The sequence below is a fragment of the Tympanuchus pallidicinctus genome, unplaced genomic scaffold (assembly GCF_026119805.1).
Source record: "Tympanuchus pallidicinctus isolate F22 unplaced genomic scaffold, pur_lepc_1.0 scaffold31, whole genome shotgun sequence".
Classification (NCBI taxonomy): Eukaryota; Metazoa; Chordata; class Aves; order Galliformes; family Phasianidae; genus Tympanuchus; species Tympanuchus pallidicinctus.
Window position 1 is genome coordinate 3,192,891 of NW_026294749.1, and position 23,228 is coordinate 3,216,118.

The following is a 23,228-nucleotide window of genomic DNA, read 5'->3' on the forward strand; positions in this document are numbered from 1 at the left end:
ATTGGTATTTCTTTTCCTTGGTAACTCAGGAAGTTAACATGATGTCAGGGGGCTAATGTCACTGTATCAGAGCAAGTGCATCCCAAGGCATGTGAAGCTGTAAAGGAGTGCAATCTGCTGATCAAAAGAAATTCAGTTCAGTAATGCAGTGATGTATGGGGACTTGCATGTGGAGTTTCTCTCCTTGTTCTCCTTTTCCCCCATGAAAAATACTGTAATGTTTAAGAATGGAAGACACTAATGAAGCAGTCAGTACCTTTTACCACCATATTGATTTACTTTCTGAACTAATGCAGTTGTCTGCCCAATGGCTTAATTAGTGTGGCCTGAAGTTAGAATGAAAGATGACAGCTCCCTGCTGTAAAGCAAATGACTGATCTCTTCCATAAGCACATTCTTGTTACAACTTCAACAGACTGAATTCTTGGCTAAGCATTAATCTGAATAGCCCCACTTTCCAGATGCTGTTTTGCAGCAGCTGAGAATCTGGCCCCAGTAATGTTGTGCTTTCTGCTCACATAGTGCTGCCCTGTAAAGAAGTGATAACAGCTTCACAGGTAGGCAAAATGATGGGTCATAAGGTCTCAGAAGTCTGATAGCAGAAAACACAGTCTTCCAAGCAGCTCTGAGGATGAAGAACTTGAAGCACGCTGATCCAACAACCTAATCTCTAAAATGCAGTGACAGATAGCAGAGTTAGCTAATAGCTCCATGTTAAATTGCTGAGTACAGGCAGATTTGGCCTTCGTGCCTGCAGAATAAGTCATCAGCCAACGTGATTATCTTGCTGATAAAACAGAGACCTCCCAGAGAACAAGTTGTGCCTGCACCACCACTCAGACCTTGACAGGTGCCCCCACCACAACCCCATCTCCTCTTTTTGTATCTTCTTTGGTGCTGGTTGCCTGCAAGAGGCAGGAATGGGTGAGCTCTCCCTGTCATGAGAGGCAGGGAACACTGCAAAGGATGCACTGGGGTGGGCTGGCTCTCTCTACCCTTTCCAATTCTCTGCGACTACTCCACATCTGTGGGCAGGGGAAGCCCCTAGAACTGTCTCACAGCATGGCAAAGGAAAGGGTGAAAGGAGGCTGGGTGCAGAGCCACAGTGGGCAGCACGCACATGTGACAGCTTCCTTTGGCTGGATGTCACCAGGCATGTGAACAAGCTACTTCCCAGCGGCATCTGAAAGGTCTAGGAGCCTTTCAGAAGAGTCTTGTGGACATACCCCAAGGAGGAAAAAGGAAGTTTTGAAAGGTGGGATCTGAGGAGAGGAAGTGATTCACGAGCTCAAAGAAAGATGGGCAGGGAGCAGAGCAGAGGAGGCAGCAGGAGGGATCCCCAACTGTGCAGTGCCGTGGGAAGGGGGTGAGGAAGGAGCCTGGGGCTGGAGCAGCGGCTGCGGCCCTATGCTTGCCCTGATAGGAACAAGAAGCTTTTGTCTTTATTTTACATTTTGCAAATAGACATCTTTCATCACTCTAAAACAATAAAAGCAGATGTGGGTTAGATTTTACGAGGGTTCATAAGAGATCTGACATGAGAATAATCTCTGGGACTTGTGTACTGGCTCCTCACAGATCTCTTCCGTAAGGGTGTCCTTTCTCCACCTATGGGATGCCCCTTTAATCTGAGGCTTGAGCTCTTTCACTGCCTCGTCTTCTGCACTGGTGGTCATCTGTGCTGCCTCTGTGAGAATCAGACATCTCTTCTAATGAGGAAGCCCTAAATGTGAAAAATAAATGAAGAGCTTCCTGGGTTTCAATTTCCCCCATTAATTATGATGTTCGAATAATACCTTTTTTTTTCTTTATTAGCTGATCTCTACTTGAAACAAATAATAAACAGGCTGCAATTCTGTGCTGCCTCTACTAGAGAGGAAGTGAGGAGAGAAAAAATGTTATGTTTAGTTTCTTTTATTTACCCCTAACGAGCTGATCTATCTTACTTGGCCTATAGAACAGAAGAGAGTACTTATGTTTTATGTTGAAATCGATCCTTTTTGTGCTGAGATCCACAGTGCTGTAGAACTCCCTCCCTATCATATTCAAGATGTGTGCTGCACAAGAATTACCAAAGCACTTTACTGGCTTTTGCTCTGTGGCATTGACTAGTCCATTTGTAATGTGTATGTAAACAAAACTGCATATTAGTTAAGCACTTCAGGCATTGTTTAAAGCATCTTCTTCCCCAGAGAGCTACAGAGCCAGAACTGGGGAAGAATGATTTCCTTTATTGCTGAGGTCACAAGAGTGGAATTAAAACAGATGGGAAAATTTTGTTGCAAAAGCTGAAAATAATGCTCTACAATTACATCTGCAAATGCCGTAGGTAATTACTTTCTGTGTGCACCTCCAGAAACAAAATGTCACAAAGACCCACATCATCTTACAGACAGCCTTAGCCAGTTAATAGTTGAAGCTCAATTTGAAAAATGTTGTAATTAAAGCCTGTGACTATTCATCAAGGGAAAGATGTATGCAAGATGTCTTTTATTCTGTGTCCAGAAAAAAAGAGTAATGTGTTACAGAGCCTTCCCCAGGAGTTAGTTGCAGTTAAGATTCAATTCCTGGTTATAGCAACTTGGAGCTAATTTAATCTCAATTCAAAGAAAAAGTGGGTTTATGTCAGGATCAGCTTCCCCACCTTCCTCCTAGTCTCTTCTGCACTTCAAGCTTTTCATTTTCTCCTGTAAAACTAGGGCTTGGATCATGAAGGTATTCAGTAGGCAATGGCAAAAAAAAAAAAAAAGCATAGTATATGCTGCATCATCATGCCAAAACTATTGGGCTCTTCCTAGAATTTACTTTTGTTTTGGTCAGAGCGCTGCTGAGCTTCTGGAAGACCCTTTGCGACAGGGAAAGAATCATTTTCTGGTAGAAGTTTCTAATCATCTGGTCTAAGTCCATTTGGACCACCTCACAGTTCCATACTTATTTCATATTTTAGTCAAGGTAGCATTTAGTTATATCAACCAATGACCAACTGAGAGCCCAATTGGTAGCAAACCACAGAGTATGCCAGGACATATTTGGGAGTACTTCCTCATGATAGTTGCTGCAATCACTAACATTTACAGTGTAGACATCTGTAGGGTCACCTCGGTGCCTCATGACGTGGTGCTACTTAGCTTTCTCACAAACAAACAGCCAGTGATTACCACTGCCCTTGCAAGGAAGTAGACCCCAGTGGCAGTGTGAGGTGGATCTGATACCTTGTTGTAATTAACAGAATTTGTATTTTTGTGCGCTTTATGGCCTTACATGGAGGGTTGAAAAAATATGTTCCTAAGTGACATGTATCATATGATATTTGGGTGCATACATTATTTCACCTGCCCCTCTAAAATTTATCTTCTGGCATACTAGAATTATCATGGGTTGCATCCATTATTGTCACAATCAGAATTTAAAAGGATCATGAAAATAGTTCTATGCTTTTATAAAAAGATGTGCCCCAAGTAATTGCATACAGCTTTGTTTTCCTCAGTTTGCTTGAGTAAAATTTCCTTGTACAAACTCAACATCAACAGAATTATGGAAAACTGAACAAACTGCAGGAAAACAGCACCAAAGTACCAAAGCAAAGTACCATAAACAGCTGGGTTATGCATACCAAATGTTCCCATCCAGAGCTTTTGCACCTATGTGGATCTTAGTGAATCAGAAATTGCTGTATTACTTTGAAACTCGACAGCAGCTTAGTTTCTATTTCATTTTTTCATTATCAACCCCAGCATGCCTTTCTTATGAGAGGTGGCGGGCTCCCTCTGGTGGTTTTTGAAAACCAGAGAATTAGTAGAGGAAAAGCTTGTACTCACACACGTAAAATAAAATCAAAACAACAGTTTTGTGCATAAGACGCTGTCGAATGTTCGCAAGGTTGCACATCTGATTCCTTCACAGTCACCACGTTTACTTTTCCGTTCAGCTCATTTTTTCTTTTTTCTTTTTTTTTCTGTTGATATCTAGAGAGACGATAAATATACGTTTGTATATTACAGAGCAGTGAGGAATGTAATTCTGCTGAGAGGCTGTGCTTTCGTTAGCAAGGCCTGCATGTATCGACTTCTTCACCTCCTTCTACGATTTGTTCTTCCCCTTTTTGATTTGAATTGGCATCTGTAGCTGTTTACTGTAGGAAAAAATACTACTTCTTTCTTGGTAGCTATGGTGAAAATTAATGATAATACAGAAGGAGAGTCAGTTTTCGCTTGTATGTGGCACTTATACCTGCAGGCTGAAGGAGATACAAAAAAAGAAAATGCTGATGCCAACAATGCATTTTTCTCTCCCTTGGCTCAAGCACATGGACGTGCCTGTTGCTGGTGAAAAGAGACTGGCAAAGGAATGTTCTGCATTAATTCATCACTAATTACAAACATACTGAACATGCAAGGTGCAAATTGCTCTCATCACGTTCTGCTTCTGCGGAAATTGGTGCTGGCCTGCAGGTGGTCTGGCACATGGCTGCAATTGCAGTTCAGGCTTGTGCATGGGGCCAAAGCCATAAAGGCTGCAGCCGTGGTGGTCAGGTGCTGGCTGTGCATCTGCTGTGAGGCTGCTACTGAAGCAGACAGGTGGTGGGATGCACATCTGATTCCTTCAGATGGGAGTCCAGAAATGCTCTGGAAATCCCAGGGGGGCAGCCCTCTCACCATTCACCCTGGGCCTTTTTCCCATGCCAGTACATACCAGTGAAGACGAAATAAGGAAACAATACTCGATCTGTAGGAGTCAGGAGTAACCATGGTTAAATTTCCTATAAATGCTCTTTCCTTCTAAAGCAGAAAAGCTTTATTTCCATTGTATTTGATATAAGCAATAATTGTAGGGAGAGAAAGAAAGAGAGGAGACTTAAACTTGAAGAAGAATTTTACCTGTGCAAAGGTCTGCAAATCACCTTTTAATTTTTGTATCTGGATATTTTCATCCTTCTGTGCCATTTGATAAAAGTTCAGCAAGCATCAGTTGCATTAAAATAACATCCACCTTTTTCTGTAAGCATATATTATTTGGATAATTTGATCACAAGCCATATGGAATTGCCATTTAATTTAATACTACAGTCAAACTTAGAATAGAAGGAGATGCCACATCTGGCTGTGTCACATAATAAGAGAGAAAAGTGGCAATATTCCTGTTTTCTTCCACTGAGTGAGGATTTTAACAAAATGACAAAAGAAAGAGTCTTGTTCAACTCTATGTGCACAGTTATATTTCAAAAATCTGTGAGTAGTTTCCATTAGGTGGCCCACTGCTTCTGGGGTTAAGTATACAGGTGTTATTTACAGACTGCTATTGGGAAACATGTGCCTTTTTATTTTAACAATAACTTTTATTCCAGCTAAAGAATTTGTTCAGTACTGAGAGTCTTTTCTGACTGCCAGCAAAGGGCTCAGTCCTATGAGATGCTGAACGTTCTGGCTGCCATCCAGAGAGGCACTTAGGTATGTCCTTAATCTTAAACACAGGTCTAATCCCCAAGACTCCACTGAATAGAAGCCAAAGCACTCAGTACTCTGCAGATGAGACCCCCAAACCTCTTCTTCATTGGTCTTTTGCAGGGTTTCCATAGTTTTGTTATAGCAATATGGTAAGAATTAAGCCAATGGCATTTAAGGCATTGCTTTAAAAATATTGCACAAAGATAATACATACTGTATCATACAGTAGATCAGCTTTCAAACCAGGAAAATGAAGTTTCCTCCAAGCTTCAGCTCCTTTGTTTTTTTCGTACAATAGGGAACACTCCTGTAGCATCTTACGTGGTTTTGATTAGAGTATTTGTGATTCTTCAAATATTTATTCTTCAGCAGTTAAGAAACTTGGTGAAGGGGAACTTTATAAACATTTATCATGGATCAAGTGTTCACGTGGAAAGGAAATGAGGCTCTCTGTTCCTACAGGGAAGAAGTACTTTTTCATAAAATCTGTGGCCTCAATTCAGAAGAGCATCTTGATTCTGGACAATGATTGAGCACATGCCCAGCCATACCCACACGTCCAAGTTCTTTTGTTCAGAGCCTTTTAAACTGGAAAATGCTGCCTTTAGTTTTTGCCTGTTCTGCTCAGCTGCCCACGGGTCACTTCAGCAATATCAGATGTGCCATTCGGGCTTCACAGCAAGCAGCTCACCAGAGGACAGATGAGTAAACTCTCCCTCCACCATCTGAAGAGTTTGTTTGCTTTGCAGTGATTGGCAGTGGTGTCATGTGAAATACCACTGGGCAAATTCCATTTGATTAAATAATTATCACCTATGACCAAAAAATGTACCATGATGTGTGAAAACAAATTAAAACCCCCCAAATTCCCTCCACTTCCTTCCTTGCTCTGTTAATTACTCTTTCACAGGAAAGTGACACAATTATTAGTGACTTTAAGCTAGAGAAGTTCAGAAGTAGGTAAGGTTCTTGGAACTTCAAATATTTTGTGCTGATTAAATTTTTTCCAAAGCTTATTTAAAACAGCTTCCCTTAGAAGAAGTGTAAAATGCATCCCTGTCAGCTGATGCATTCTGGGCTGCCAGGGTACACTGCTGGCTCAGATTCATCTTGCTGTCAGGAAGACTCCTGAGATCCCTTTCCATGAGGATACTCTGCTGCTTCTTGCCCCCCAGTCAAGAAAGTTTGGCTGGATACTTTTAGCTAGACAGAGCTTTCTCTCCTGATCAGTTTCTTCCCCTTTTCATTTTCTTCTACTTTTAGTTTGGGCACATGCTTTCAGAATTAAGGTTTAGTGCAGTTTTTTCTGCCATCTACAGTAGCTCTTCCTCTGATTTGCCTGAAGAGGTGCACTGTCTGCTCTGCTACTTTTTAGCTGAAAAACTGAAAAGTTTCTGAGGTGCTTTGTCCAACTTTTGACTCTGGTTCTTGGGTATCTTCAAAATACCTGTTTGGCTGTAAACGCTGTGCCAAAAGAGCATGTCTTATTCCTATTTCTGTGCATGTCTGTTTGATCGGGCAATATTTCTGAATTCAGGGCAGATCTACTCTGGAAGTGGCCTATCTCGACCCTGGCCAGTATCTGTTGATGGCATCACTTTAGACAAACCTGACCTGTTGAAACATAATTTTTCTCATACCAGCTTCCCAAACTTGTGAGGCTGTTGCTATTTCAGGTGGCTTAAAAATATGTGCACGGTTTGTACTTTGAATGTTTAATAAGCTTAAAACATGAAATATATAATACAGCTTGAACTTTCTAGTGTTATTTCATCACCGAAAAAGCAAAGTCTCAAGGCTCCGCAATTGCCTTTGTCAGAATGTAAATTCCAGCATGTAATACCCAGGCTGTATGTTTCAGGAAATCAGTATTAACCTATTAGCATGCCGTTTTCCTTGGAGAGGAGCCATCTTCACACTGAGCCTGTATTCCTGCCTCAAACCTTCCTGTCACTGTTCCGTATCCACGACCCAGCCTAAGGCTGCCTTTGACGGTTCCCGAGCCATTTCCTGCATACTGCACTAGCACTAATTGAAAATTTGGGTGGCCTTGCTTATTTATTTTCATGGAATGTAGTGGGTTATATTTTCATGGCACTTTCTCAGCAGTGCAACGTTTCAATTTCAAAATCGCTGCAATATGAGGAAAAGTACCCCCCAAAATTAAAAAAATAACAATAAAAACCAGCATACCTTTGATTAATTTTTACAGTAGTTCTTTTGTAAAAATATATAATGGAAAAAGTATTCACTGTTGCTTTTGTCTCTCAAGATCAGAGGTAAGAGCAGCAACTTAAATACATGTACAAGACGATCACACGCAGACACAATGAGTCATGAAAGTTTAAATGCACAGATGCTTTGGAAATGAAAAGATAACATAACGTGTATTCTTTGCAAGTCTTGCAGAGTTCAATCCCTACACGGTGTGTGTGTGGGGGAAGAGAAGTAGCTCCCTGCTCTCTCTAGGCAAATTCCATCTCTGCTGGCATCTAAGATTGGCCCTAGCCCTGTGTCTCCCCACATTACTGCAGGATTGCAGTCTCACAGCAGCCAGGGTCACTGCATCATCCTTGCCTTTGTGCTTATAGGTGCACAAATGTGGGTGCATATACTTGCCTTAGATTTTGAGATTGTTCAAATCTTTTTCCAAATCCCTCCTCAAAATAGTGGACCTACATCATTATTTTTTTTTTCTCTTATTCCCTCTTTTTTTTTTTTTTACTTTATTGCTTTTTTTTTTTTCTTTTTTTGGAGAGAGGTTAAAAAAAAGACTGGTGCAAGCACGTCAACATTAACAAACAATACTGTGTTTGATTTTATTTTTTCAATATTCTAGCTGGAGCTATTGACATTTTTGAGAAACATACTTCAATTCCTGGAATGCGGGCATACAGAAATGTGTCCTGATACATTTGTCATTAGAATACTGATTTGTATCCCAGAAATTATTTCAAAGAAGATTGAACTGAATATAGACTTAGTTCTTACTTGGAGGTACATACCTGTAAGATTGCCAGATTATTTGAATTTATAGATATTTTAGAATGGAGACTAAACTGGAGGTCAAAAGGAAACAAAACTTCAAACAAAGGAAATCCCTATTCCTCTTTCTGAGTTTTCAGGATACCACATTGGAGATTCATATGCCACTGAATTTTGGAGATTTTTTTAGTCAAGTGATCACCAAACATTTTCATGTAATTGAGTAAAATACCAAAATAAATTGACCTCTGCAGCTCGTTCCAGCATTATTTCCAAACTTCCTCCCTGCACATTTCCCAGGGAAAAGGTTGATTTTGACAGTTAAAAAAAAAAAAGTGCCCTAAGCTATGGGTAGAGCAGCAATCTATCCAAATGTGTTTGGCATGTGCAAATGTGCCTTGCTACTAACTTTATATTTACAGCTGGCTAATTTTGCCTTGAAAATGTGAGCAGTGATCAAAAAAAGGGGTTTCAATAGCATATAGTGCTCAACCCATCCCTCTCCTTGCTGAGAGTTTCTGTCCCTTGTTGAAGATGCAGCTACCCGATCACTTTGGCATTAGCAGAATGAAGGCATTGCATGGGATGGCCAGGAACACATGGCAGGCACAACAGTCACTTTTTAAAGTGTATTTGCTGTTCAGAAAGTAAATATATGTTGTATAATCGCCACAGCATCACTTGCTTTAGAAGATTTAGAAGATCTAGGTTTGTTCCTTTAGAGGTAGTGGAAGCAGCTTTGGTGGATGTTGGGGCATGGTGATTATGCACTGGAGAGAGCTGACAGATTTGCTGCAAGGACTCTTACAGGCCTGAAAAGTAACTATTATCGCATTCACAAACGATCACCGCGGTACCAACCCTTCTTTCTACTCTTGGTTTTTCTTTCTAACCTTTTTAATTTATTTTTCTACAAGTGTCTCTTTAAAAAAAAAAAGCTAAGATTTCTGTTAAATTCTGATTGATGTTGGCTTTAACTGCAGGTGATAGCTTTGAGAAACTGCTCTAATGGAAATGTTTCTATCCACTGTTTTCACATGCCATCCTTTTCTGTTGCTAGAAATACTTGCAGAAATAAATATATTTTTTCTGGTAAATTTGTCTATTACAGCAGTTTGCTCAGTTTGCTCTTAACTGAATCATGACATTGTTCCTATGTGAGAAAATGGAAAGATATCAACATAAATGGCTAGGCAGTAGACAGTAAGAGCTTGGTATGAGTCTCACTGCAATTAATAGTTGCACAGGAGCACTAAGGCATCTTTTGAACTTGCCTAGTGCATACTGGCTATGTAAGGAAGGATGACTGTAGTACCAGGAATAGCATCATTTCTGGTAGATGCTTATTTAGATAGATCCTCAAGGCTTCCAGTGAAGGAGATTCAGTCTATTTCCTAAACAACCCATCCAAGTATTAAACTGTTCCTACTGTTTCTGTTCTTCCTAGTGTCTGACTTGAGTATTCTTTGCTACAGGGTCTACTACTTATTGTCCTATCCTTCCCACATACAGAAAAGCAACTCTTATCCACTGCAATGGAACTTTCATCAAACTTTCAGAAGTAGCTAAATATTGGTTTTGGATGTGCAAAACACAATTATAATAACAAATAGAAGATAAAAATGTTTGTTGTAACAACGTTCAGCTGTAGACTGTTACGTATGCTTTGAAATGTGCATCTCAGTAGGTGTGTGGTAGGCACCTGGACCTTTTGAAAAAAACAGCCTTGAAATCTGTAATCTAGTAGTTTCACAAGTATCACTAGTCCCACTTTGAATAGTCAGTCAGGGTCTGAATAGTGGGCAGAATTGGCATAGAGGGTTAAATAAGGCTCAGCCCAACATATCACTGAAGTGCGTGCTTAGTTTAAGTATTAGAGTTCAGTTCCTTTGGTAAAGTGAATAATAAAACTGAACGTGTTTTAAAGTTAATGGGAATGGGTAAGTGCTCTCTTGGATCACAGCCAGAGCCCTCAGCACATTTCAGAACTAAATACAGATTTAACAATATAAATTTAAGCCACTATGTTTTTAAACACTAACCAGTATTCTTTTCAGAAGTTTCTGTGGAAATTGCTGTAGATCTGAAGGCAAAGCTAACACCTCTCTCATGTACATTTACTTCTGATAGTCTGCTGAATCAAAGAATAAGTGGCAATAAGAAACATTAAAAACTTGTACTGTGGTTCATTAAAATCAAATATTGTCACGTTTTAATGATTTTCAGGTTAAGCTGTCTGATCTGGTACCTTTAATCACGCATTTAGGGCACAGATCAAAAACCACTTTTTAATGCTAATTGCTTGTTTGATATATTAAAACAATTTTGCCTCTAGAAGAAACTTCACGATTACATCTAATATACTCTAATATAAAAGTGCTACCTAAATTTTTTCTCCTCCTTTTTTTCACCGTGGAACAATGAGAGGTAGAAAGGTCAGGGGGAGAAAAGAGAAAAGAAGAGATAAGGAAGCTTAGGAAGAAGAAAATTACAGCCAAGAAGGGGTTTTGAAATAGATGGAACGTTTGTTTATGTCATCAAATACATACGAAAAAAGCTGATATCATTTCCTTTAAAAGAAACATGGTTTTCCAAGTGCATATGTACGTGATATGCCTGTTGTGTAATCAGACTTTATGTATTGTTCTGTATCAGTTGTCAGAAAAAAGTCCCCATTATACTACTGATTGGACAATATGGATCTGGCTCCAAAGAGCTTGCAAAATAAAGCTATGTGCCTGCAAGACATTGTACATGCACATGAAATTGCAAATCTGGCTAGCACACAGTAGTAATGGCAAAACCCAAACTGATCCTAGGCTGTTCAACATATGCTCCCCCCAGAGACGTGTCACTAAAGCCTGTGAATGGGGCAAGTGTGGGAAACAAGTGTTTCTCACTGTGTTTCATCAAAATCAACTCGGCTATTAAATATGAGGCCTCTGCTACTCCTGCTCACTTTCACTAGGGCATATCAGGACGTGCTGACTGCTACCAAAGCCTGTGGAGGAAACTGGGGTGGGCAGGCAGCAGGACAGGAGAGCAATCTCTGCCTTCATTCAGCATGATCTCAGAAGCCACCAAAAAATATCTAATTAACAACTTTTCCTTTCTTGCTCCTGAAAGCAGGGAAGTGTTGGCAGTTGCACAATGGATCACTCCTGTGGAAAAGAGGAACAGAATTTATCCTGCGTTTCCAGGGAAAGAAAATGCAAAATGGTCTTTGAATTATTATATATTTTAACTTTGAAATAGAGATGTGGCATAATTTTAAGCTGTTTAAGGTTTCAGTTTTCTTTTTTTGCATCTACCATTTTAAAATACACACAGTAAATGAAGGTCAGTTACAGAACTATTAAAACTGATGCAATGTGGTCGTGACACCCGTGACAGATCTGTAGTATGCAGCATTCAGTATTTTTAGCTACAGAGAGTAGATTAATAATTTGTTTCATTGGTGCTGTTTAGAGAAACAATGCCTCTGGGTCAGTAGTGCACAGATTCCTTGGACAAGCCTTGAAAGGCAAGAATTAGAGCGGTGTTAGCCAAGAAAGTAAAATAGTGAGAGAATTTTGTGTACTGCTGGAAATTGTTGAAAGTGCAGAAGACTATATTTTTTGTTTGATGCGGAAAAACTGAGTGTACGTGTTCTGGAAGAAAACTCAAAATATCGTGTGCATTAATTTATATGTTGTTTCTCTTAAGGCATACCAGAAATCATCTGGGGGCAAACACTGATCAGTACGTTGTTTTGTTCTCTCTTGCCTTTCGGCTAAGATGAATATATTTCACAAGGGTTTTTGGCTTAAACTCCTAGATAATGGTCAAAAGGTTGCCAAGGTCAGACAATGTATTTCCGTATCTATTTATTGAAAAAAGTAATAGAAGTGTAAGATTTAGGTGGATCACTTCCTAGATGTTGGTTTCACAACATATATCCATCCGGGTGATTTTCGGTTTAGGAGGAAGCAGAAAGCAGCTGGACTTGGGTGCATGGCACAATACAGGAAGTCTGCCTGGACTTTGAAATATCTGTATGAATTTTTTGCAAAATCAGTGAGAGATGCTAGGAGCCAATATCTGCAGGGATGTTCCATCACCAGATCGAGAAAATAAAGGAAGGGGAAGCTGTGAGGTGAAGAAAGCTTGTGCAATGATTATAGATCTGTTACAGTGGAAAAGGAAGGGCCGGGACTACTGCTGGTTCAGATCTATAGTCTTTGGTTCAGAGGCACAGAAGCAGCCCTCTTAATTTCAATCAGTTGAAGTTAAGTACACAAAGGAAAAAAAAGGAGGTGGTAATTTACAGATCAGGTAGCTTCACTTTGTGAAAATGGCCAAGCAAAACCTCTGTAAGTGTTCAAAGGAAATTATAATAACCAACATGTATTTGTCAAGAACAAATTCTGTTAAACCGATCTGATATCCTTTTACAGTAAGGTAATAGTTATTACACAAAGGATAGAAGTAGTAAAACTTCATGAATCTTCATTTTAGATAAGTGTTTTTTTGCAATGTTCCTCAAGAATAAGCAAAGGCAACATGGTCCAGGTTGAAAATCCCATAGGATTAGAACAATGACTGGTGAAGTGTGTGCAAAATGGCCCAATATCAAAATATAGAAGTGCACTGAGAGAGGATTCTTATGGGTCTGTCCCGAATCTGACACTACTCACTGCTTATTACTTATCTGACAACATATAGAATGTGAATATAGGCAGGACAGGAAGAAGACAACAGCCAAAGATGTATTAGAGAATAGAATTGGAATTCAGAATGATTTTGACAAGCCGGAGAGTTTTTTAAGGAAAAAAATACAACACAAAAAGTAGTATTCAGAAGGTGCAAGTGCAGAAAATCAGACATGGAGTCATCAGTTCCCTGGATACAGGAAGGGGAAAAGTAAACAGGATTATAGTTCCATAGAAAAAATGTAGAGTGAATCACAGGCTAAACACAAGTCAACGCTGTTACGCTGCTGTAAAAAGGCAAACGCCATATGAGGGTGTAGGAAAAGGAAGAGAGACTCCAAAATAGGCAAAGCAATTATTTTGCTCTGATAAGCCATAGTGTGACTACAATTGGAGTTTATCTTTCTTAAAATGTTTTTCACCTGAAAGATGACTCGCAGGGGGCATTGCACTGAATGGCACTGAGTGCCAGAAAACGAGAAACACTGTTTTGCTTAATGAGTAAAACATTACAAAGGAAATAGAGCCTGACAACAAGTAAAATGCTGCCCAGTGAAGACAGAACTGTCGCTAAGAGGATAAAAGTGCAGCAAGGAACAGTGAGGAGTACACTGAAAAAAAATGGCCGTTAATGGCATGAGTATTGAAACACTGGGAAACATTGCCTGAGGAGCTGGTCAAAGCACCATACTGGGAAGTCTTTGAGAACAAGACTGAAAAAACAGTTATGTTATAAGAGAGGAATAGATGTTCCTGTCTTGGGGCACATAACAGAACTGAAAAGGTGTTTTCTTATAATCAGTTTCAGCCTTATGCTTCTTAGCTTTTTTCTCTTCTTCAGATTTCCCTGGTTATAATATTCACCTCACAAACTCAAATAGAAGTAGGGACAGTTTTGATGTCTACGTGCCAAAACAGAAGGGTGATAACTACAAGCTTGAAAGGATTCAGAAATGAGAAAAATCCTGGAAAGGTGAATATACAGAGTAGAATCAAAGAGTTTAATCCAAACAATTCATCAAGAGCGGGTGAAGGCATAAACCTGCTGTGTTTTACAAACACCTTCAAAAGAAACTAATTCTCTTAACAAGAAGCACTCTTGCAATGGACTTTTGCTGCAGCTAGATGAATTTACCTTTTCAAATAAAATGTATATTTCTACCAGTTATTTTTCACATTAGGGTAGCCTGGTGGCCACTGAGAAATCTTCATAGGTGCAGTGATGCATTCACGATTTCTCCAATTCTCTGAAATAAAATGAAGAAGTCTTTCTGAGAAACAACTGCACAAAGAGCTTGGTGTGGGAATGGCTGGAGGAAATCCTACAGCTTTCCATATTCAGGTTAGACAAGATTATCATAATAATCTCTCTTGGCTTTCATATCTGTTTACCCAACTTTGTAGAGAGATGTACTGTTTACAGATCACTGTCAAATCTGCATAAATGGATTAGAAAAAGGCATGAATGAGCAATTACTTTTGTGACCTCTCTGAGGAACGATACTTACTATTTACCAGGTCATTATATTACAACTTGTCGTCTATTTCCTCAGTTTTAACAGCACAGATTAATCTCTCTAATGGTATCTGGAGTTCCATGGAGTAATATATTTATATTAGCAGCATTATATATGACAGCAGATATATATTATATACTATGGTATATACATATTATAAGCTATATATTTGATTGTGTATCTGACAGAACTAGTTTTCCTCCTTTTGTTCTAAAAGGATGTGTGGGGCAGTGTTTCTTTTCTCCAGTGGGTTATATCTGCAGTCAGTCATTGTCAGCTTTGTTCTGGAGTCACTGAAGGGGTAAGTGATAGTTACCACATGGTCATTGCACATCAGCTGGGAAAACCACCCACATTAGATTCAACAAACTCCTTCACACAGGAAGCTCTTCTCTGACAATATTATCCAGAGCCCCTGAAGATCATAAGAGTCCTGGGTGCCACTCTTGGCAACAGCAGGATTTGTGTATGTGTATGAAGCCACACGCAACCACCCTCCAGTGTCTTGGTATTGCAGAGTTTAGCCTCATTAAGTTCTTCTGACAGGTTCCATAAGACCAAGATCGGCATAAAATCACAGCCAAGCAGCTGGTTTAAAACTTTAGATGGGTAAGTGATATTTCCAAAGGCACAAAGATCTTGCAGTCTTTTCTCACTTCAGCTGACACTGGAGCTTGTCTCTTCCAAAGCTCAGATTCCCCTTGTTATTGATTCACCCTTTTACGGTATTTGTGCTTACAAGAGAAGTGAAGTTACAGTCAACTCCCCACAGAAAAAAAAAATAATCAGCCTGACTCTGTAGTTTGCCTCTGGAACTAAATCTAAACTCAGAGTTGTTTATTGCAAAATCTCCCAGGCAGACAGTTCCCTTTGTGCACCTCTTAAAGCCAACCGGATTTAGGGGCATGCAATCCACTCCAAAAGAGCCTCCACCAGGGCTGCACCCAGGTATGTGGAGGGCTGGATGGAGATTTCCATATCAACCCAAAATCTTAAAGCAGTGGTTTTATTTGGCACAAATGGTGACAGGCTTTTCATGAGAAAGCACAAACAAGTTGTCAAGATGGAAAAACATCATCTTCAAATGAGTGGCAAAGAGCAACACTTCTTTTTTTAATGTGATGCCAACTTTACTTTTCTTGAAGGACAGATGAGCTGTCTTTCTGCACTGGTTATTAGCAGAAAACTGCTCAGTCACCAGTAACAACTTTGGAGTTAATCAGAGAAAAGAGCGAACCCAAGGTCTCTCATTGTTCCCCAGGCAGATGCCGTGTGATGATTTAACAAAGCTAGAGGAAAGAGTCAGTAAAGAGCTGTTTATTCATCCACTGAGATGTTACAGCCTATACTATGACTTGTGCAGCTGTCACCTCTGGAAACAAACAAACAACAACAAAAAAAAGTATGGGAAATGACATTTCTTTGTCATAATGCTTTTTATGGCAATGCTTTTTTATGATCTTTGAGGTTGTATGAAAGACAATTTATTTTTCCGACTAATGTTCCACTCTAGGTCTGGTTTGGCAAAACAGAGCAACTGATTCTCGTTTCTGTTTTCTCCCTCATTGCTTTTTATCTGCTTTCCATTATGATTTCATTTGCACTTGGCTTTCGCAACCGAACTCCAAACAATCTCAGCAGAAAGGGAAAAAGGATGTCTCCTGATCCTTTCCAAAAGGAAGAAGAGCCTCTGTTCAGAGGTGCCTCGTGTAGACAGATGGTTTGATAAGATACCTCCCCACATTTTCGTTGGGAAACCAGGACGAGTTTGCATGACCAAGCTCAGCCTGTGCTGCCTGCCTACTGACAGCTCCTGCAGCAGCTGCGTCCTGTTTCTGTGCAGCTCTGCAAGCGGTGCCGGAAAGCCACTGCCCAGGGGGTCGGGCTGCTGGGGAACAATCTGAAAAAAAAGACAAGAAATGGAATTTCACAGCTTTCCTTGTTCCCTTTCTGAAGAAAAGTAGGTCTCTTTTTTGTACAGATGACATGAAAAACATTGCGATCACCACCCACCCAACAGTGACCCTGACAGGTGAGAATGCCCCATGGCGTTGCCCAGCACCACATCCTCCACTCCACAGATCCGGGACTGGCGTGACGGCCATCTGCAGGCTTCACTACAGGGCCTGCAGTCCGCAGGACGCAAGCAATGCTCCTGGGAGGCAGGAGATGGCAGGAGGGCGTCCTCCTGCCTCACGGCACGGCGCCGGCCTCTTCTGCGCACCACCACGCAGCCCCTGTGCTGCAGATGCCTGGGGTGGGTTTCTGTTCGCACACAGCACTTGGAGAACACACGAGTTTCGAGTTTATTACACGATGGCTGTCGCTGCTGCCGTCACCAACGTTATCTCAGTAGAAGCGCTTCCTACCGCTCCACTTCCTCTCTTCCACGAGGGGCTGCGCCCAGCCCGAGGGCGGGGTTTTATTGGGCGGAGCTCGCGGCTCACCGCCCCTCCTCGATCTCTCCGCGCTCCATCGATGTCCTCGGGCGGCGGCTGCCGGTGCCTGCGCCCGCCGGACGCGGAGGCGCTGCCGGGAGCGGCGCTGCCCCAGGTGCCGGATACGAGCTCGGCGGCGGCGGCGGCCGGTGAGTGACAGCGAGCGGCCTCCCGCCCCTCTCTCCCTCCGCCGCGCACTGCGGAGCCGGCTGCCATCGGGGCAGCCCCGGTCATTCCCCCTTCCGCCGGGGCGGAGACCGTCCCCGTCCCGGGAGGGAGACCGTGGCGCTCTCCCGCCTCGCTCCAAGCCACGCCCCTGCCCCTGGAGGGGTTCGCGGCTGCTGTCGGCGGGCCGTGGGGCTCCGCGCCGAGTGGGAGCGACACGCTATGCCGTGTGGGAGCGGCCCCGTGGGCGGCCGTCAGGTGGTTCCGCGTGTGCTGGAGGCTGTGCAGGAAGTAGGCCGGGAGAGGCGCGGGCGGAGCGCCGGCGAGTTAACTTAATCGACTTCAAACTTAGCTTAACGACGAGCCGCGGCGCGGTTCCTCGCTGAGGGGAACAGCTGCCTGGACGTGGGGGTGTTCCCGTTTCCAAAAGGGGACCTGCCGTTCTGTCCCGTTCTGCTGGTTTTCATCTTCCAAATTACTGCCTTTTCTCCCTCTTGTATTTATTTCCTGGGTATTTCCTACCTCCTGCATCTTGTTAGCAACGTGTTACGTTAACAGCTTCTCGCACAAGCACTTAAACGCTTTGAATTGACGTCCAGTAAGCTGTCATAGCTCTGGCACAACATCAGGTCGAATCTGAGCTGTTAACACCCATTGGTAGGATCACAGAATGGCCAGGGTTGAAAAGGACCATCACGATCATCTAATTTCAACCCCCCTGCTATGTGATTTAATTTAAAATTGTGATCTCACTTTGATTTTCTGCACTTTCTGATTGTAAACACTTTTTTTTTTTTTCCCCTCCTTATGATTTGTATGCATTTCACTGCAGCAAGGTTTTATTTTCCTTCTGATGAAGTTGTCAAACCACTAGAAGGGCTTCTGGATAGAGTCACAGAATGGCTTCAATGGCTTAGCGATCATCCAGTTCCAACCCCCTGCCCTGGGCAGAGCTGACACCCAATACTTTCTGAGTTGGTTTTCTTTTTTTTTTTTCTTTCTTTTTTTTTTTTTTTCCCAGTTGTTTCTTAGTTGCAAACTGCAACTGAAACTTGTCACTTAGAAATCCAGCCTCCTTTGCTTGCTTTTTTTTTGCTCCCCTGAAGAAAAGCTTTGTAATTCTTAGTTCCCTATCGCCGCAGTGTCTGTCACAGCTTGCACTGACCCAGCAAGGAGCAGCCAAAAGCATGCCCTGCTGCTGCTTTCTTTCCCATGGATCGCTTAGTTTACAGGGTTGGTGATTTATGCCCACCCTTGGACAACAGTGTTTTTACTTAACTGGGGGTTCTGTTGTTTTAAACAGGATGCAATGATTTTCATTATACGAGTGTGATTTATTTCAGAGAAAATGTCATTAATTTAACTTCTGGTGGCATGTTTGGTTTTTTTTTTTGGCTTTTTTTTTTCTGTATGGAAAACTTAACTTTTCTTAGTGTTTATCAGAGGTGAAAGGATTCAATTAAACTTACTCTACCAACCAAGCTTGCACTTTTTTAATTTGCTTTTTCTTAACATAGAATTGTCTTGTGTTTTTGTGGCAGCAGTTCAATAAATTACAATTTCTTTTTTTTCACTAATTCCTCTAGTGATGTATATGCTTTATCAGAAATTGGTGCTGAATAGCAGTCTAAGTTATTGAACATTTTTAGAACTCAGTGGCAAATCCATTCAGTTCTAGTCATGAGCTTAAAAAAAAAAAACAGAAGAAATGTCTGGTGAATGGAATATTCAACATTGTGCCTGTCGAGGTTCTACTGAAAAGACGTTTTATCTTCAGTACTGAAAATAATGCTCACTAAGTGTTTTGGGACCTGCAGTATTCAGATCTTAGTGTTTTAAGTTGTAGGATTCCTTATGTTGAGAACATTTGGGGCAAAAAAAAAAATACTAAAGATGTTAAAATGTGATTCACCATGAAAAAGCATTAACTGATACAGTCTGTTCATGATGCTGCTCCTCACAATGAAGCTGCACTGAAGCACATTAAGTGGTAGACTAGAAACAGAGGCCACTGACCTCTTTTAGTGATGAAAGTTTGAGATATGTTATGTTAAACCCTACTTAATCAATTTCTGTCAATGTGAGGTGGCTGGCTGTAAATCCAGTAAGTCTTGAGCATTGTATGTGAAACTAGTCATCAGTTGTGTGTTACTTCTGATTCTCTTCCTCTGGGCTTTTCTGCTTTCCCTTTGAATCCATTTAAGGGACAGGAGAAGAGCAGGACCTGAATAGCATGGTCACAAAAGTGTGAATTCAAAAGTGATTTTGAAAATACAGATTCTGACAGTCACAGAATGAAAGAACACATGAATTAAACTACAGTTTTGTTCTCCTGAACAAGCAAGCTTGTGAAGCACAAGTGGATATTTATTACCTGCATGTATTTCAAACGGTTGTGCATTACTTTAATTATGCAAAAAAGGACACAAACATTTTGCACGGAAGAAATCAGTAGTACTTCAGAATGAAAGACTTGTAAATAATACGCAAAAGACTGCATGTGTTACACTGAATTTATTTTCTGCGGGAGCTTTTCAGTACTAGCAGCATCTGGTGCTGTACTTATAAGCAAGCTGAAGGGTTGGAATCAGAAAATAGCTAAATGGAGATCTCCAGCGGAAATCAGATACTGCTCTTCAGCTTAACCTTTTGTCTTAGACCACCTACCTTCTGTAAATCTGTATTGTGCAGTGTTGTCTTTCAGCTTGCTTTCCCCAAGAGAGGAGAGCAGTACTTGGTAATGGGAAAATTTTGTTAGTAAAGGTGCTTGTAGGATATGGGATGAGTAGATAGTGCCCGCACAGGGCGATCGCGTCAGGTTGGTGCTTCGTCTTTTGCACAGAACACAAGCATTTGTGTTTACAGCTTGAAAAATATCAATTTAAAAACAAGGCTGATTAAATAATAAAAAATCTTTCCCTTTACCCCCAAGTTATTTTTAAAGAAATAGAGTTCTGTCAGTGTTTCTGTCCAGAAGCAGTTGAACCGTTGATTGTTTTTCCAGTGTCCCAAATTGGAGGAGGAGGGGAGAGGAGGAGGGAGAACCTCATTTTTGTGATCTGAAAAAATGATCCGAGGCAGCTTTTCTAGAAGCTGAGTAATGAGACAAATGCCTGAAAATGAGGATTAATTGTGCGATTGTTCTGTTGCATATTTTGGTTAGGGGAAGGTAAGGTAAGCGTTTAATATTTTAAACAAAGCTAAATCAAATGCCTCCTCTCTTCCCCATGTTTTGTATATATGGAGACATTTGCACTTTTTATGTGAATTTGGAACTATTTAGTGCTTTTTATTAAGAGGAAATTGATGTGTACCCTTCTTTGACAACAGTTATTAATCAGTGCATGCAGAGCACTCAGCATTTTCAATAGAAAGTACTACGACTGTACTCAGGGATGGGTGTGAAAGCCTTCTTTCCTTGTTTGTTTGGATTTTAAGGAAAACAAAATTTCTGAGACACAAAGCCTTTTATAGGTTGTGTTTTGTTTTGTTTTTTCTTGAGCGTAAGGGAACTACAGACCGAGTTTTCAGTTCAATATTCTAAAGCAAACCTTAGGTGTGTTGCACAGAAGCCGGTGGAAGTTCTATCTGTGCAGCAGTGCCTGTGGATTAGATGATGATATAAATCCGTGATGTTTCAGTTAGTTAAGTTTACATTCTGTATTTTTCTTTTCACTTTGCAGCTATGCTGAAAGTAGTGTATGCCCTGCGTTCAGACATTCCCATGATGCTTCCCAAAGTCCTTATCAGGTTTTGATTTTGTGGAGCAAAATTATCTTTTTGAATGCCAAATCTTGTGTTGGAGGCTAACTGAATTTAACCTAAAATCACAATTAAAACAGCAACAGCTTCAAATTTTCTGTTCTCAAATTCAGAGAGTGCGACGACACTTCAGATCTCACTGTGTTTTTAATATCTATGCCTTCATTCTTTCTGGGAACCTGAATTTTAGACAAACAATTAAGAAACTACATAGGAAGAGGATACGTTTTTCTCATATTTTCTCGTGCATAGAAGGCAGTGTCTCCCACAAGACGACTTCACTGATCTGAAAAGATAATTCTGAACAGTAGATGTAAAATTTAGGTAGGTAAGTGGAAATGAAGGCTGGGAGCATGTAAGGTAGAGGCAGGCTGAAATCTGTAAGAAAAATACCTGTGCAGGCAGGCTCTCAGGCAGAGCTGTGCACGTGTTTGCCTGTGTGAACAGAGAGATACAACAGCATCTATCTCGCATGCTTCCCTTAGTGGGGGACAGAATGCGATGTTTGGGTGAGAACATGAGAAGTACGTGAGAAGTACAGGGATCTCAGGAACACGAATGTGTGCCTCACCTTCTAAATAGTTTTGAAACAAAAGAAACTGCCCCAAAAGCCACACGTTGAATGTTCAGTTTACTGCGGCAGTCCTACCTACGGGAACACACGTTCAAACTGCAGTCAGACAAACTGTGTAATTACGGTGGTTATATAGTGTTTTTATAAAGAATATTGTGTATAGTCACAGGGCTTAGGAAAAAGCTGTGGTGTCTTGTTTCTTTTCTCTGTAAAAAAAGAAAATAAATCCCATCCCATTGGGATTTATTTAGTTTATTTTTTTGAATTTCTGGATCTTTTTGAGTGAATTTGCATAATGTGCTTGAAAGTTTAGTGGTGCTTGCAGTATTGATTTCTAATTTCTGCCCGTGAATAACATAAGATAGAGAGATGATGAAGGCATTAAGGTTCTTTACTGTTCTTCTGATAACTAAAACAATGCGGAAAATTACGATAAGAAACCTAGAAGAAAAAAGGGATGAATGGTTTAAATGTAAGACGGAAAGTAGTAACTTCTAAGTGAAGCAAACTAGATTTTGGAGGTAGAAGCAGATGTAGGAAGGCATGTGCTTTGAGAACTTAGAAATGAACGGGAGATTTATGGCCGTCTGTGATACAGTTTTGTGTAAAGCTGACTTGACTTTTTTCTATGTATATGTTTATATATATATGTATGTTTAAAGCTTTTTTCACGATGTTGCTAGATTATGGTGATGTGTCACGTAATAAATACAGAAGCTTTTAACAAGTAGGTGACACAATTTCTGGGGAGTTGTAATGGAATCTGTAACGAAAATAGCAGGAATTTTGGGGAGAAACATCTGTGCTCAGGCTTCCTTGAGTTACCCATTCTTATAAGCTACTGCTCTTTTGTAGTCAGTTTAGCACAGCTGAAACAGATGCTCAGAAAATATAACTGATTTGCTTTGGGCCTTGGTAATGAATAGGTGCTGCAACACAGAATGTAGTAGCAGAAGTGTTCTTCATTCAAGAGCTAGCATAAAATAGTATAGGCCTGCTTAATAAGTTTGAGGAATAGCTTATTTTCACTATGAAGTTACGCAATTTTAAAGCTAAGTTGTCTGAAAAACATTATATTTCATAAGGTGATGTTTCTAGGATTTATTTATTATGGTTTTCTCCTATAAAAATATCCTAATTCAAATGTATAGGGCTGGAATTGGATTACTGTAGTGTGGTTGTTGTCATTTAAGTGAAAGGATTTTTGAAAGAAGGTGACAATGTGGCGGTGGTTGTGGGCAGTTGGACCACGTAAGTGGGTTAAATTAAATTTGCGAGTGACTTTGATGGAGTAGGTACTTGCGGCAGAGGGAAAGGAAATTTTCTCTGTAACTAAAATAATGTTCAGATGGTTCATTCAACTTTTTCAGCAGGTGATAAAATTGACCATAAAATGGTTTTCTGAACTAAAAGAAATCAAAGAATCCCTTCCAAGCCTTCTGCTGTAGAAGTCTCTGTTTGTCTATACCGTTAGAGCTATCTTTCAGGATCACAGAATCCTTGGAGTTGGAAGGGACTTCCAAATCTCATCTAGACCAACTCCCCTGCAATGAACATGGAATCTTCTTTATAACCTATTTTTAGAATGAAATATTCTTGCTTCTTTGCAGCGGATCACAACTCATTGTAATATGTAGGCTCATTAATTTCAT

At 40.7% G+C, this 23,228-nt stretch overlaps 1 protein-coding gene across 2 annotated transcripts in view; it reads left to right on the plus strand.

Annotated features, from left to right (window-relative positions):
• Positions 1–17,125: 17,125 nt before the first annotated feature.
• EXOC2 (exocyst complex component 2) overlaps positions 17,126–23,228 on the plus strand; it is a 131,015-nt gene continuing 124,912 nt past the window's right edge. For both annotated transcript variants that reach the window (XR_008209953.1, XM_052697562.1), the window contains exon 1: positions 17,126–17,224. The gene's annotated coding sequence lies outside the window, so the exon portion shown is untranslated. The remainder of the gene's footprint in view (positions 17,225–23,228) is intronic.